Source organism: Hyperolius riggenbachi, chromosome 1 (assembly GCF_040937935.1).
Source record: "Hyperolius riggenbachi isolate aHypRig1 chromosome 1, aHypRig1.pri, whole genome shotgun sequence".
Taxonomy (NCBI): Eukaryota; Metazoa; Chordata; class Amphibia; order Anura; family Hyperoliidae; genus Hyperolius; species Hyperolius riggenbachi.
Genome location: NC_090646.1, coordinates 583,658,538 through 583,676,367, shown reverse-complemented (window position 1 = coordinate 583,676,367; position 17,830 = coordinate 583,658,538). Strand labels below are relative to the sequence as shown.

Below are 17,830 nucleotides of genomic sequence, written 5' to 3'. Positions count from 1 at the left end.
CATACACTAGCGCAGTGATCTGCAAACTTAGCTCTCCAGCTGTTAAGGAACTGCAAGTCCCACAATGCTTTATGAATCATGACTGTGGCTGTCAATCCTGCAATGCATTGTGGGACTTGTAATTCCTTTACAGCTGGAGAGCCAAGTTTGCAGATCGCTGCACTAGCGCATGTTACAAGGTAATTTAATTATTTTTATTTTATCCACAAAGATGTTACCGTATATCCATTACTGTATGGCCTATTATACCAATTAATATTTACCATAACTACAGCAACTACACTGCTGACCCACTAACAGCCTTAGTATTCTGATTTAAACCAACCCTTCTGTAAGTACAGTGACCTCGCTATGTACTGATTCATGCTGGCAGTGGCAGTGTTTAATCATGACGGGTACATTTTCAGCATTACGGAAAGGGTATTGACATTTCCTGTAAGTATACAGTATACAGTATGTGCAATATAATCAGCTGACATTCCGTTCACTTTACCCTGCTTGTAAACCCAAAATCTATTTCAAATATTTTACCTTTTTCATGTGAAGATGTCACAGACCTTCTTGAATCCCATTCTGTTGATACTGAGATATTATCATAATCCTGTTATGGAGGCAGAAGGTAAAAACTTACTGAATAGAAAGTAGACAATATTGGCTAGTTTACTGGGAGTTCATACAAATATTTACATGTATGTCTATGAGTAAAAACAATATTTCATTTGTATGTGCGCAAATATTGCCACCCTTCCACACAGTCTATAAGAATTACTCACCACTAGTTTAGGCAGTGCGCTGCCAATATTTAATAAGTCCAATAAAAAGGTGATAAGTTCAGTGCAACACAGTCCTACTCCAGTGTGTTTCTGTTCCTTAGTTGGTAATTCAAGTATATAGACTTTCAGATATTCAACCTCCACCACACTTAATAGAAATATGATTCCCCCTTTCCTAAGAAATGGTCAGTTTTCTATTTGGAGGTATATATAAAGCCATATTTGAAAGACACACTGTTACTCAGTGGCGTAACTAGAACTCACTGGGCCCCCCCTGCGAAACTTTGGATGGGGCCCCGTTTGACCCTGCTGAACACTGAAAGGGACTGTCCACAAAACTTTGTCTCCAAAACTTTGTATGATTCCTTATCACTGGCTGAGCAGATGCAGTCATTAGAACAATTGTTCAGAGAACATAAAGGTTTTTTTTCTCTCCATGCCCTTAGTTGTCAGTCTCTAAGGACATGGGAAAGAAACCTCTCTCTCCATGGGGCCTGTGGCGAACATTACGGAAAGTCGTGTGCAATCGCCAACGATTTTCGTATGGTCCTGCACAATTACTGTCAGTCCTGTGTAGAATAACACAAATGCCTTTCTTTTGTTCTTCTTACTGAGAGCAACAGCCCCTCCCCCACATCCTGTGTCAGGTCAGGAAAGAATTTCACACGTGGCCAACCCCCCTGGGCAGAGCCATTTGGCTACACAGCTTATATCCCCAAGCCAGCTCAAACTGGCTGAGATAAAAGTTCCCTCCAAGCTCATAGACTCAAACAAAGTGAACTTTAATTTATTAATAATTCAAAATAGGTTTGGCACAGCAAGACAAAAATGACATTTCCTGATGCCTAGAAATCAGTTCTATCATTCACCTGAATTGCAATTTTCTGGCTATCAGGAATCAGTAGAGAAACCACTTTATCCGGCCTGCGTAGAGCGAATGCAATAGAATAGGCATGTATAGCCTCGTTTAATACAAGGTCGCAGGCCGCTTATGAATATAGTCTCGGATTTGCGATGCGCCAATCTGGGGCGGAGTCACACAGATTATTAATAATTGGTACATTTCTTGCTCTGAGTCTGGGGGCGGCAACCTGCTGATTAGGAGGTAACCCTGCCTTAAACACACCTACTTTCCAGGTAGTGAATAGCCCTAAAACTCAGGTCCTATAAAAGTGGGGCGGGACCAAACCTGCCCAGTTCTCCAAATTCCATCGACCAGGAAAGTTCCAGGCATGCGTTCCAAGGAGAACCAACGCATGCTGTGTTCAAGGACTCTTAACATGAATGCCTACTTTTAAACTGGACTCTCTTTCTACATTCTCCAAATGGACTATCAGCCATAACTAAGTAAGAATTTTCTGATTTTATTCCCTTTTATTTTTAAGCTCTGTGTATATATGTTAATTGGTGTATATAACTGTATGTAATGCATTTTTGTTATTAAACGTTTTAAAAATCATTTAGCGGTTATGACCTGTTGCTGAACATACACAATTGTACCTATTCCCCTGAACTCGCTACCCTGTGTTTAATAGAAGTATACATTTGTAACCCGTATGCGTGAATCCGGCTCAGATAGTCCGATCTGACCCAGATTCCTGCATACCGCAAAGGGTTAACAGAGCGTTCTCAAAGTCCTAGTATAATTACAATAGCGGGCTGTGTAACTCGCTTGGTGGCAGATCTTTGAATTGTATGTGTGAGGTGAATCCGTTGGCATCCGAACGCTCCCTCCGCGAGTCGGTTCATCAAATTGCGAACGCGGGTTACCCTTCGTGATGAACAAAATGACCGTGTGAGAGGATTTCTGACGCTGATCGATTGACCCCATCCGCAGACCGGCCTTGCGGTCTGTGACAGGGCCCCCTGCTGCTTCTGGGCCCACCAGCAGCTGCATCCCTTGCAGGGTCTATTGTTAAGCCCCTGCTGCTACTGCTAAGAAGGCATCCCATTCACTGGCTTCATGAATTTCTATCGGGTTTGGTGGAGGTTAAACATCTGGAGGTCTACATACCTGAATTACCAACTAAGGAACAGAAACACACTGGAGTAGGCATGTATGTCTATGAGGCCCATTTTCCATGGACGGCTGAACTGTGCGCTTCAGTTCAGCCTCCTAACCTCCAGCCAGGAATGCCTTTTGGCTGGACTGTCATGCCGAATGGTGTTTGGTTACACCATGTGTGTCGTCATTTGACACACAGTGACAGTGGTGTTATCCAGTGGCAAAAACCGCAATGTGTCGCATATAAGCATGGCTGCAGCCACACTCAGATGTGACTCTATATGGGGGCCGCTTTTCCACGCCCGTGCCGAAAGCTAGCAAGTGACTTGCCGATGCACGGGTGCGGCAGATAGGTGGTGAATTCACTGCCTTCAGCCTCTGGTGGAAACGGTTTCTTAAAGGGAACCGGAAGTGGGAGGATTATGGAGATTGAATATTTAATTTTAAACAATACACATTGCCTGGCTGTCCTACTGTTCCTCTGCCTCTAATACATTTAGCCATAGACCTTAAACAAGCATGAAGATCAGAGGTTCTTGACAGCAGGATACCCAAGCAGCTCAGGGTGACCCAAAACCCCTAAGAAAGTATAGGGGACCAAAAGTGACAGAAAAGCCCTCCTACTAAAAAAAAAGGATTGCTTCGTGTGGTTTGCCCTCTTAAAACAGAAGGTATTTGCCATAATTCAGATTTAAGTGTGTATCTGTAGTTACCCACAATGCACCTCTGCTGGATATGCAAATTATTTATTTATCCCCCTGAAGCCAGACTCTCATCCAGAACCGCAGGTGTATAGCACGCCTATAGCTTTAAATATTAATATTATTTAAATATTACAGAGCCACATCAACCCCTCATGCAGACAGCCTGACAAAAAATAGTTTCAGGTGTGTGATTTGGAAACTATTGATGCCAGAACAATCAGCAGGACTGCCAGGCAACTGGTATTGCTTAAAAGGAAATAAATGTGGCAGCCTCCATATCCCTCTCGGTTCCGGTTTCCTTTGAGAAGATCCTCAAAGTAGTAGCAGGATTAGAGATGGTCAAAGAGATGCTAATCATTTTGAATTGATGAATATTTCTTCATGCAAATTTTAAACTTTGGAAAAATCAGCGACTACATTTGATTGGTTCAATTCCAAACTGCATACCTTTGCATACAATTAACTTAAAGGGGAACAGAAGTAAGAAGTATACGGAGGCTGCCATATTTATTTCCTTTGAATCAATACCAGTTGCCTGGCAGCCCTGCTGGTCTATTTCTCTGCAGTAGTATCTGAATAACAGAAACAAGCATGCAGCTAGTCTGGTCAGATCTGACTTTAAATTCTGAAACACCTGATCTGCTGCATGCTTGTTCAGGGGCTATGGCTAATAGTATTAGAGGCAGAGGATCAGCAGGGCTGCCAGGCAACTGGTATTGCTGAAAAGGAACTAAACATGGCAGCCTCCATGTACCTCTCTCTTCAATTCCCCTTTAAAATGTGCATCAACTCAAAATTATCTGCATCTCTAAACCATCTCTATTAGACCATCTCTAAAGCGAGCATGTATATCAAAGATACAGTGGCATGGTAGAATCCAAACCCAAATGATAAAGCCAGGCAGAGGGATGCTGGGTTATTGCCCGTTTTATCCTTAGAGGAGAAGTTGTTTGAGCCGTGAGTCCTTCTGAACTCTTAGTAAAATAATTCCGATATTTGTATAGCACTTTACTCCTGTTGGACTCAAAGTTCTTGTGAAGCAGCTGCAGCCACTAGAGCACACTCAGTAGGCAGTAGCATTATTAGGGACTCTTGCCCAGAAACCAATATACTGTAGAGCAGGTGCACAGGCTTTGGTCACAAAACTCACTGGAGTGCTCCAAACCCAAAAATTCACAGTCCATCCAAGTAGTAGAAACAGCGGTAAGGCACATCCAGGATAAGACAGGCTTTTATTGGGTCACTTTAAAATCCAATACCATATAATCGCTTCGTCAGGACCCCTCTAGGGGCGCTTCATTCTGATAAAGCGCCCCTAGAGGGTGCGAAACAGCTGTCGACTGAGCATGCTTATCTACTCTCCCTTTCCTGACCTATCCTGATTATATGGTATTGGATTTTTAAGTGACCCAATAAAAGCCTGTTTTATCCTGGATGTGACTTACCGCTGTTTCTACTACTTGGATGAAACTCCTACTGAATAGGTGCTGGCTTACTAAACAACAAGAGAAGGGATTTGATCCTAGCCTAGGTCGCCTACAGAGGCAGAGCTCATAACCATTACACTATTCAGCCACCATTGATCTGGGCCCATATGCAATTCACTTTTTCTCCTGAGTTTTCTCCTAGGTGATATTTTCACACCTTGTCAATAAAATGTTTTTTAAAGTGTACCGGAGCCGAAGCTCGGGTACAAAATGAGAGCGGGAATAAAGAATCTTTAAAAAAACAAAATGAGAGAGGGAAGCCTCAGGATCCCATTGAGGCTTCCCTCATTGCTCTGATGTCCCCAGTCACTGAGCGGGGTCCCCTGGAAAATTAGCGACAAGGCATTGTCAATCACATCTGGGCTGCGCACCTCCTCTTCCTTGGGCGTGGCCGAACAGTTGCAGTAAGCAGCTGGAGCCGTGTGGCTACTGCATGGCCACGTTCATAACAGAGGAGCAGTGCGGCCCCGATATGGAAAGGGGGGCATCGGACCACTGAGGGAAGTCTCAATAGGATCCTGATGGTTCCCTTTCTTCAGGTTAATATCTTATTTTGAACCCAAGCTTCGGCTAGGATCACTTTAAACCACCAACAAGTGGGAATATACTCAAAATAATTTTGATGGTGCGTTTTTGGTACTTTTCTTTTAAAGCAGTAGGATCAGCCATACTATGCCAGGGGAAAAAAAACACATATATAAGTAGATAAATACTTCATCTATTTACATAACACATGTATTATACTGTCCACATTTTGATTTCAGTGAATGTTATATAGTAAATTATGAGAATTCTGTTCCTGGTGGGGGCCATGTCTTTTGCCCACAGTTAAGGCTAACTCGAAATGTCATTTCTGCCCTTTACTTTTTACTTGTCTCCTCCAATTGCTGAGTCGCCTCAGCCTTGCTTGTGAACACAAGTGAGTAGGGGATTAGGTTTCAGATAAGAAGCTGGCAGGGAAATAAAGGGAAGAGGAGGAATAGATTATAGATAAAAAGAACCCCCAGCATGCAATTCTTTGGCACGACTACTAAAGGGCCAGTGTTCCTTAAGTATGTGATAACTCCAAATCATAACAGCAGAAAAAGTTTTGAACGTTATGAATGCAGGATTAGCATCTTTATCACCTAATACACTCAGACCAGTTGCTGTTGAAATTTGATTTTTATGGTGACGATACCGCTTTATTTACAAAGTGCTGAAAAGTAAGTTGAAAAATGATCTCCTAGGAGAATTGCACATGTGGCCTGGCCTCTCATATTGTCATAGGTTAAAGTATAACTCCAGACAACAGGAAATACATAAATATTACTATCAATGATGAAGTTACAAAAATCGCACTTGAGGTAATAGGATCTAAACTTCTGACTTCTGCATGAAAAATCCAACAAATAGTTCTGAGCTGAATTTAAAAAAAAAAAATGCAGCACAGCAAATGTATACATCACTATTTCAATACTATATGAAAATAGCATTAAACATGCACAACCTCACAGAGTTCATTCTATGAGGTTGTGCGTGTCATTCATTTCAGTATTTTTCATAGTTAACAACTTCACAAAACTCAGCACTGTCAGACTTTGGTTCTGATACAAATCTGATTAGAGTTGGGCCGAACGGTTCGCCTGCGAACGGTTCCATGCGAACTTCAGTGGTTCGCGTTCGCGTCCCGCAGGCGAACCTTTGCGGAAGTTCGGTTCGCCCCATAATGCACATGGAGGGTCAACTTTGACCCTCTACATCACAGTCAGCAGGCCCAGTGTAGCCAATTAGGCTACACTAGCCCCTGGAGCCCCACCCCCCCTTATATAAGGCAGGCAGCGGCGGCCATTACGGCCACTCGTGTGCCTGCATTAGTCAGAGTAGGGCGAGCTGCTGCAGACTGTCTCTCAGGGAAAGATTAGTTAGGCTTAGCTTGTTCCTGTCTGGCTGCATACCTGTTCTGTGAACCCACCACTGCATACCTGTGCTGTGAACCCACCACTGCATACCTGTGCTGTGAACCCACCACTGCATACCTGTTCTGTTCAGTGGACCCGCCACTGTATACCTGTTCATTGAACCCACCACTGCATACCTGTGCTGTGAACCCACCACTGCATACCTGTGCTGTGAACCCACCACTGCATACCTGTGCTGTGAACTCACCACTGCATACCTGTTCTGTTCAGTGGACCCGCCACTGCATACCTGTTCTGTTTAGTGAACCGCCACTGTATACCTGTTCTGTTTAGTGAACCCGCCACTGCATACCTGTTCTGTTCAGTGGACCCACCGCATCAGTGCGCATACCTGTGCAGTTAAGTGAACCCGCCACTGCATACCTGTTCTGTTCAGTGGACCCGCCACTGCATACCTGTTCTGTTTAGTGAACCCGCCACTGCATACCTGTTCTGTTCAGTGAACCCACCGCATCAGTGCGCATACCTGTGCAGTTAAGTGAACCCGCCACTGCATACCTGTTCTGTTCAGTGAACCGCCACTGTATACCTGTTCTGTTTAGTGAACCCGCCACTGCATACCTGTTCTGTTCAGTGGACCCGCCACTGCATACCTGTTCTGTTCAGTGAACCCACCGCATCAGTGCGCATACCTGTGCAGTTAAGTGAACCCGCTACTGCATACCTGTTCTGTTCAGTGGACCCGCCACTGCATACCTGTTCTGTTTAGTGAACCGCCACTGTATACCTGTTCTGTTTAGTGAACCCGCCACTGCATACCTGTTCTGTTCAGTGAACCCACCGCATCAGTGCGCATACCTGTGCAGTTAAGTGAACCCGCCACTGCATACCTGTTCTGTTCAGTGGACCGCCACTGTATACCTGTTCTGTTTAGTGAACCCGCCACTGCATACCTGTTCTGTTCAGTGAACCCACCGCATCAGTGCGCATACCTGTGCAGTTAAGTGAACCCGCCACTGCATACCTGTTCTGTTCAGTGGACCCGCCACTGCATACCTGTTCTGTTCAGTGAACCCACCGCATCAGTGCGCATACCTGTGCAGTTAAGTGAACCCGCCACTGCATACCTGTTCTGTTCAGTGGACCCGCCACTGCATACCTGTTCTGTTTAGTGAACCGCCACTGTATACCTGTTCTGTTTAGTGAACCCGCCACTGCATACCTGTTCTGTTCAGTGGACCCACCGCATCAGTGCGCATACCTGTGCAGTTAAGTGAACCCGCCACTGCATACCTGTTCTGTTCAGTGGACCCGCCACTGCATACCTGTTCTGTTTAGTGAACCGCCACTGTATACCTGTTCTGTTTAGTGAACCCGCCACTGCATACCTGTTCTGTTCAGTGAACCCACCGCATCAGTGCGCATACCTGTGCAGTTAAGTGAACCCGCCACTGCATACCTGTTCTGTTTAGTGAACCGCCACTGTATACCTGTTCTGTTTAGTGAACCCGCCACTGCATACCTGTTCTGTTCAGTGGACCCACCGCATCAGTGCGCATACCTGTGCAGTTAAGTGAACCCGCCACTGCATACCTGTTCTGTTCAGTGAACCGCCACTGTATACCTGTTCTGTTTAGTGAACCCGCCACTGCATACCTGTTCTGTTCAGTGAACCCACCGCATCAGTGCGCATACCTGTGCAGTTAAGTGAACCCGCCACTGCATACCTGTTCTGTTCAGTGAACCGCCACTGTATACCTGTTCTGTTTAGTGAACCCGCCACTGCATACCTGTTCTGTTCAGTGAACCCACCGCATCAGTGCGCATACCTGTGCAGTTAAGTGAACCCGCCACTGCATACCTGTTCTGTTCAGTGGACCCGCCACTGCATACCTGTTCTGTTTAGTGAACCGCCACTGTATACCTGTTCTGTTTAGTGAACCCGCCACTGCATACCTGTTCTGTTCAGTGAACCCACCGCATCAGTGCGCATACCTGTGCAGTTAAGTGAACCCGCCACTGCATACCTGTTCTGTTCAGTGGACCCGCCACTGCATACCTGTTCTGTTTAGTGAACCGCCACTGTATACCTGTTCTGTTTAGTGAACCCGCCACTGCATACCTGTTCTGTTCAGTGGACCCGCCACTGCATACCTGTTCTGTTTAGTGAACCGCCACTGTATACCTGTTCTGTTTAGTGAACCCGCCACTGCATACCTGTTCTGTTCAGTGGACCCGCCACTGCATACCTGTTCTGTGAACCCGCCACTGTATACCTGTTCTGTTCAGTAAACCCACCGCATCAGTGCGCATATCTGTGCAGTTAAGTGAACCCATCTACCTACGTGAGTGCACGCAGTGTGATATACCACTCCGTGCATACCCGATATGGACAAAACAGGTAGAGGAAGAGGTAGTGGCAGAGCCAGAGGAAGGCCACCCGGCAGGTCTGCGCGAGGTCGTGTAAATGTAATTTCGTGTGGACCTGGCCCACAGTACAGTGCTCGGAAGAAGGCACGTCCCATCACCTCCCAAGATTGTCAGGACGTGGTTGAGTATTTAGCGACACAGAACACCTCATCTTGCTCAGCCACCAGTGCTACTACTACTCCTCTCCAGCTACACAGCCCCAGCTCCGCAGGGCCTATGCTGCATGCCAGGTACGACGGTGTCACGCCATCTTAGACATGGCTTGTCTCAAAGCGGAGAGTCACACTGGAGCAGCTCTCCTGGCTGCTCTTAAGAAACAGGTGGATGAGTGGCTGACCCCGCACCACCTGGAGATAGGCAACGTGGTGTGCGACAACGGCAGCAATCTGCTTGCCGCTTTGCATATGGGGAAGCTGACACACATACCCTGCATGGCACATGTCATGAATCTAGTGGTTCAAAGATTTGTGGCAAAGTACCCTGGCTTAGCGAATGTCCTGAAGCAGGCCAGGAAGTTCTGTGGGCATTTGAGGCGGTCTTACACAGCCATGGCACGCTTTGCGGAAATTCAGCGCAAAAACAACATGCCGGTGAGACGCCTCATTTGCGATAGCCCGACTCGCTGGAACTCGACCCTGCTCATGTTCTCCCGCCTGCTAGAACAGAAGAAAGCCGTGACCCACTACCTCTACAACTACAGTAGAATGAAACAGTCTGGGAAGATGGGGATGTTCTGGCCCGACAACTGGACACTGATGGAGAATGCATGCAGGCTCATGCGGCCGTTTGAGGAGGTGACCAACCTGGTGAGCCGCAGTGAGGGCACCATCAGCGACTTAATTCCCTACGCTTACTTCTTGGAGCGTGCTGTGCGTAGAGTGGCGGATGAAGCTGTGAATGAGCGTGACCAGGAACCGTTACGGCAGGAACAGGCATGGGACCAATTTTCATCAGACCCAGCTGTTTCCTCAACACCTGCGGCAGCACAGAGGGGGGAGGAGGAGGAAGAAGAGAAGTCGTGTGCAGAAGACGAATCAGACTCAGAGGATGATGAGCAAGGTGTTTCTTTGGGGGAGGAGGAGGAGGAGGGGACAGCGGCAGGAGAACAACCTCAGCAGGCATCGCAAGGGGCTTGTGCTGCTCAACCTTCCCGTGGTATTGTTCGCGGCTGGGGGGGGGAGGTTGACTTACCTGACGTCACTGAGGAAGAGCAAGAGGAGATGGAGGGTACTGGATCCGACTTTGTGCAGATGTCGTCTTTTATGCTGTCCTGCCTGTTGAGGGACCCCCGTATAAAAAACCTCAAGGGGAATGAGCTGTACTGGGTGGCCACACTACTAGACCCTCGGTACAGACACAAAGTGGCGGACCTGTTACCAACTCACCGGAAGGTGGAAAGGATGCAGCACATGCAGAACCAGCTGTCAACTATGCTTTACAATGCCTTTAAGGGTGATGTGACGGCACAATGCCAGCAAGGTACCACTGCCACTAATCCTCCTCCCGTGTCCACGCAGTCAAAGACAGGACGCTCCAGCGATCTCATGGTGATGTCGGACATGCGGACGTTCTTTAGTCCAACGCCTCGCCGTAGCCCTTCCGGATCCACCCTCCACCAACGCCTGGAACGGCAGGTAGCCGACTACCTGGCCTTAAGTGTGGATGTAGACACTGCTGTGAACAGCGATGAGGAACCCTTGAACTACTGGGTGCGCAGGCTTGACCTGTGGCCAGAGCTGTCCCAATTTGCCATCCAACTTCTCTCCTGCCCTGCCGCAAGCGTCCTCTCAGAAAGGACCTTCAGCGCAGCTGGAGGCATTGTCACAGAGAAGAGAAGTCGCCTAAGTCACAAAAGTGTTAAGTACCTCACCTTTATCAAAATGAATGAGGCATGGATCCCGGAGGGCTGCTGCCCGCCCCAAGACTAAGTCAGTCCCCGCACATACAGCATCTCTGCCTGCACGCCGTGTGACTGGCTGCCTGGCCTGCCCCAAGAAGACTAAGTCGCTCCCAGTCCCTCCACACAGCATGTCTGCCTGCAGGCCGCTTGACTACCTTCTCCGCCACCACCAACAGGGTCCGGGACTCCAGGCGGATTGCTGAATTTTTTAGGCCGCTGCTAGCAGCGGCCGCTGTAATAATTTTTCGGGTGCGTGTACATGACTGCCTAATTTTTCTGGCTGCACTGCGGGCAGCTGCAACAACAAAAGAAAAGGCATGTACATGCGCCCATTCCCCTTCGTGATCATTACCTTGCCGTGGTGAAGGGGCTTGCGTATCACAATGGAGCAATGACCGGCGCCTAGATGAGTGTCTCGGGGGGCACACCCACGATAATAAGGTCGTTGCCTCATTGTGGTCAGACCAAATTTGATCAGCTGGACAGTCACTGTTCTGTCATTCAGCTACATCAGCCAGGTGACCATATGGGCTGTAAAGCCACCAAAACCTGCACTCTCGCCATGGTGCGCACCAGTAAAGCACGGCCGTCACTACACAAACAGCTGTTTGCGGTGCGTTACACGATGAGTTTGGTGTGTCAGTGTGAAGCAGTACCTTAATTACACTACCTGATTGATGTATACACATGCAAGATGTTTGAAAGCACTTTAGGCCTGTCATTTAGCATTCAATGTGATTTCTGCCCTTAAAACGCTGCTTTGGGTCAAATCCAGATTTTTCCCGGGGACTTTTGGCATGTATCCCACTCCGCCATCCCCCCCTCCAGGTGTTAGACCCCTTGAAACATCTTTTCCATCACTTTTGTGGCCAGCATAATTATTTTTTTTTTTCAAAGTTCGCATCCCCATTGAAGTCTATTGCGGTTCGCGAACTTTAACGCGAACCGAACCTTTCGCGAAAGTTCGCGAACCCGGTTCGCGAACCGAAAATCGGAGGTTCGGCCCAACTCTAAATCTGATATAATAGTTGCTGTGTGTGAGTCTTCTATCTCCCTGACATCGCATCTATGTTAACCACCCTGGCGTTCTATTAAGATCGCCAGGGCGGCTGCGGGAGGGTTTTTTTTAAATAAAAAAAAAACTATTTCATGCAGCCAACTGAAAGTTGGCTGCATAAAAGCCCACTAGATGGCGCTCCGGAGGCGTTCTTCCGATCGCCTCCGGCAGCCAGAAGTAACACGGAAGGCCGCAATGAGCAGCCTTCCGTGTTTGGCTTCTCCTGTCGCCATGGCGACGAGCGGAGTGACGTCATGGACGTCAGCCGACGTCCTGACGTCAGCCGCCTCCGATCCAGCCCTTAGCGCTGGCCGGAACTATTTGTTCCGGCTGCGCAGGGCTCAGGCGGCTGGGGGGACCCTCTTTCGCCGCTGCTCGCGGCGGATCGCCGCAGAGCGGCGGCGATCGGGCAGCACACGCGGCTGGCAAAGTGCCGGCTGCGTGTGCTGCACTTTATTTGAGCAAAATCGGCCCAGCAGGGCCTGAGCGGCAGCCATCGGCGGTGATGGACGAGCTGAGCTCGTCCATATTCAGTTGCCCAATATCATCCTCCCAATGAGAGACTGAGCATGGAGGTGTCCTCAGCACCACACATCACACTGTGATTTTTGTTCGAGTTTTAGTCTGGTTTTTTTTCACTCTTGTGGTCTTAGTTTGAGTTTTTTTTTTTTTTTTTCACTCTAGCTTAAATTTTAAAAATGAGTGTACGTGTGTGTGGTGTGTGTGGTGTGTGTGTGTGGTGTGTGTGTGGTGTGTGTGTGGTGTGTGTGTGGTGTGTGTGTGGTGTGTGTGTGGTGTGTGTGTTGTGTTGTGTGTTGTGTGTTGTGTGTTGTGTGTGTGTGTGTGTGTGCGTGTGTGTGTGTGTGTGCGTGTGTGTGTGTGTTGGGCTTACCGCACCTCCCATGGCCCGTCGTCTTCTACAGTTCACCTGCTGTGCCTCCCATTACTCATTTCCTGGTCTACGCGTTTGGCGCCCTTTGACCTGGACATATTGCCCCGCGCATGTGCAGTATGTCCTATTGGGCTTTCTGTGAGGGACTTGCCAGTGGAGCATGCTCACGCCAGCTTGGGGACATACCTGGCATGCGTGCACTCCAACATCAAGTCATTGGAAGCCCAATAGGACATACTGTGCATATACAGGTCAAAGGGCGCTGATTGCCTCAACCATGAAATGAGGAGCAGGAGGCACAGCGGACAAACTGTAGAAGACGCCAGTCCACGAGAGGTGCGGCAAGCCAATGCACATCTCCCCACACACACAGGGCATCATTTAGGGCTAAGGTATCCTTTAAGGTGTGTACACACTTCCAATTTTACTCATGTAGTAGGAAGGCCAACACATTTTGAATACTATGAACAGATTGTGTAGGTAAGCTCAGCAAAGTGAGCGTTCAAAGTGAGAGGGCGCTCATTACTGGAGGTGCCCGGAGCAGGTGAGATGAGCACTGCTCCCACTGTGCATACTCTGCACTGCAGTATAAACTGGGCTGGTGGAGCGCAAGAGGGGAGCAGGAATGGAAGGAAGCACAAAGGGGGTGTAATGCTCTTACCTGCTAATGGTTCCAGCAAGGGCTCAGGCAGCAGTGGGCTGCTGCAGGTAGCTTCCTCTTCCGATTTCTGCAGCAGCATCCCCAGCACCCCTGCGGCTGTGACTCAGCTTGTACGTTCCTCCAGCCTCCCCAGGGGGACGCGCCTGTCCCAGAGCAGTTCTTATATGTTGAGGAGGCTGGTCTGGTGGGTGTCAGCTGACACCACACTGGTCAGCTGACACTTTTCTGGTGGAACCTTTGCTGATTGGTCAGTTCCTTTTCTGGGCTGGTCTGATCTTTCCCACCTGTATATAAGCTCTGTTCATTCAGTTGCTCACTGCCCGTGATGGCATTCAGCACGCTGATGCTGGGGACTCTGTCACTCTGTGATATTATTGTAGTTATATGTGATTAGCCTAGTTTCTCTGATATTATATATATCTACACACGCAGTGTTTGCGATATACAGTGGGTTGCAAAAGTATTCGTCCCCCTTGAAGTTTTCCACATTTTGGCATATTACTGCCACAAACATGAATCAATTTTATTGGAATTCCACATGAAAGACCAACACAAAGTGGTGTACACATGAGAAGTGGAATGAAAATCATACATGATTCCAATTTTTTTTTACAAATAACTGCAAAGTGGGGTGTGCATAATTATTCAGCCCCCTTTGATCTGAGTGCAGGCAGTTGCCTATAGACATTGCCTGATGAGTGCTAATGACTAAATAGAGTGCACCTGTGTGTAATCTAATGTCAGTACAAATACAGCTGCTCTGTGAGGGCCTCAGAGGTTGTCTAAGAGAATATTGGGAGCAACAACACCGTAAAGTCCAAAGAACACACAAGACTGGTCCAAGACAGGTCAGGGATCAAGTTATTGAGAAATGTAAAGCAGGCTTAGGCTACAAAAAGATTTCCAAAGCCTTGAACATCCCAAGGAGCACTGTTCAAGCGATTATTCAGAAATGGAAGGAGTATGGCACAACTATAAACCTACCAAGACAAGGCCATCCACCTAAATTCACAGGCTGAACAAGGAGAGCGCTGATCAGAAATGCAGTCAAGAGGCCCATGGTGACTCTGGACGAGCTGCAGAGATCTACAGCTCAGGTGGGAGACTCAGTCCATAGGACAACTATTAGTCATGCACTGTACAAAGTTGGCCTTTATGTAAGAGTGGCAAGAAGAAAGGCATTGTTAACAGAAAGCATAAGAAGTCCCGTTTGCAGTTTGCCACAAGCCATGTGGGGGCACAGCAACCATGTGGAAGACGTTGCTCTGGTCAGATGAGACCAAAATGGCACTTTTTGGCCAAAATGCAAAACGCTATGTGTGGCAGAAAACTAACATTGCACATCACTCTGAACACACCATCACCACTGTCAAATATGGTGGTGGCAGCATCATGCTTGGGGGGTGCATCTCTTCAGCAGGGAAAGGGAAGCTGGTCAGAGTTGATGGGAAGATGGATGGAGCCAAATACAGGGTAAACTTGGAAGAAAACCTCTTGGAGACTGCAAAAGACTTGAGACTGGAGCGGAGGTTCACCTTCCAGCAGGACAATGACCCTAAACATAAAGCCAGGGCAACAATGGAATGGTTTAAAACAAAACATATCGATGTGTTAGAATGGTCCAGTCAAAGTCCAGATCTAAATCCAATCGAGAATCTGTGGCAAGATCTGAAAACTGCTGTTCACAAAAGCTGTCCATCTAATCTGACTGAGCTGGAGCTGTTTTGCAAAGAAGAATGGGCAAGGATAGTAGAGACATACCCTAAAAGACTGGCAGCTGTAATTGCAGCAAAAGGTGGTTCTACAAAGTATTGACTCAGGGGGCCGAATAATTACGCACACCCCACTTTGCAGTTATTTATTTGTAAAATGTTTAGAATAATGTATGATTTTTCGATCCACTTCTCACATGTACACCACTTTGTATTGGTCTTTCATGTGGAATTCCAATAAAATTGATTCATGTTTGTGGCAGTAACGTGACAAAATGTGGAAAACTTCAAGGGGGCCGAATACTTTTGCAACCCACTGTATATCTATCCTTTAGACTAGCTTTGTTATTTTTCTGATATACTGTGTAAGGCTTTTGCTACCCTTGACCACGACTCTGCCTCAGCCTATTGTACCTCAGCCATCTGACCACCTGTGTATGACTCTAGCCTGCTTAACGACCTAGCCTTTGTCTCAGCCTATTGTACCACAGCTATTCGATCACACGTATATGACTTTATTTACGTTTTGACTATGATTATCTGATCCTCATTATATACACCTGTAACCTAGCGTGATGCTGTACCAAGCGTGATAGGAGACAGAGAGGAAGGAGGCACAAAGGGGGGCAGGAGGACAGAGGTGGCACAAAGGGACACAGTAAAGTCAGAGGGACACCGGGGGGGGGGGGGGGCGAGGGGAACACAGAGGGCAGAGGGGGGTGGAAAGAGGCACAGTGGGACAGAGATTACTTTAGGGGGGGGGGGAGGGAGGGGGGATGCAGAGGTGGCTCAGAGGCAGACACTGAAGGCACAGGGGAGCATTGAGTGGCACTGGAGGCACAAGGGAGCAGGTGTGACACATGGAGGGATACTGGAGGCACAGAGAAGGTACAGGGACAGAGATGGCACAGGGCTTCAACTTATGGGAAAATTAACAGACCCACAGTCCCTATCTCGTTCGTTACCCGGGGACTACCTGTACCCCAAAACCTGTCAGATGTATCCCTTGGGATACGTATAACCAATGTTTCCAAGATGTCCGGCTTGAGCCAACTAAGCTAAGTGGGTAGAAAGTCCTTTATCCCTGTTAATCTATATTTAAACACCATTTTATTATTTTCTAAAGCTACTGCAGCGACTCATTCTGCGAGTCATGCCCATCTCACCTGGTATATCGGGTAGACTTTGTTCGATGCCATTACATTGCTGATTGCTGGCTGTCACTTTAATACAGTGGCTGAAATAAAACATACACAAGGAATTGCTATTTGCCATCACCTCTTAATATTGGTTTACATAACAGGCATGTTCTTTGTGGCTAAGAAAAGCCACAATGGAAAGACAAACAGCACATTGTACTGAGAGAGAATAAATTGGACTTGGAGGTTTTATTTTCACTGAGAATGCTGTTGTGAAATAGTTGTGGTCAGGTAGGTACGTATGCCATTCAGAGAAAAGGCTATACGGTGACCTCAGAGATTTCTGGACAGCAGCATCATCATTAAAAGCAAGATCAACAAAACTCTGAAGAGATGTAAGACCAGAAAACTCCCCAGAACTGTTGAGTAGAAAGTACCTGTTCTGCTCCCATATCTACAGATGCTGTGCACCAGACTGACAGGTACTGCTTCCTGGCTTGTATTTCCAGTTGATCGTATGAATGAATGATCTGTCATAGAGGAATGTCATGTATGGTTAACTTACAGTAAATTTATCACAAGTTTAATAATGAGGCAATTTAAAGAGGCACTGTAGTGACAAATAGTGGAATGCAGTTAAAGAGGAACTCCAGTGAAAATAATGTAATAAAAAAGTGCTTCATTTTTACAATAATTATGTATAAATGATTTAGTCAGTGTTTGCCCATTGTAAAAGCTTTCCTCTCCCTGGTTTACAATCTGACATTTATCACATGGTGACATTTTTACTGCTGGCAGGTGATGTCAGTGGAAGGAGATGCTGCCTTCTTTTTTGGCAGTTGGAAACAGCTGTAAAAAGCTATTTCCCACAATGCAGCAAGGTTCACAGACAGGAAACCTCATCACACTATGGGAGGGGTTTCACCACAATATCAGCCATACAGAGCCCCCTGATGATCTGTTTGTGAAAAGGAATAGATTTCTCATGGGAAAGGGGGGAATCAGCTACTGATTGGGATGAAGTTCAATTCTTGATTACGGTTTCTCTTTAACTATTCAGGTTACCCACTTTCACAATAATTTTCCTGGTTTCGGACCAACCAGCAAGCTCATGGTGAACCAGAACTCGGGGTGTGTGAGGGGCTACAATGGTCCTAAAAGCATCCTTA

At 47.2% G+C, this 17,830-nt stretch overlaps 1 long non-coding RNA gene across 1 annotated transcript; it reads right to left on the bottom strand.

The window, feature by feature from the left end:
* Nucleotides 1–550: 550 nt before the first annotated feature.
* On the bottom strand, nt 551–17,173 carry LOC137557987 (uncharacterized). Its single transcript, XR_011029647.1, has 3 exons — nt 17,099–17,173; nt 16,689–16,759; nt 551–601 (listed from the first exon to the last, which is right to left on the bottom strand). It is a non-coding gene; the product is annotated as an uncharacterized lncRNA (long non-coding RNA).
* Nucleotides 17,174–17,830: the final 657 nt, after the last annotated feature.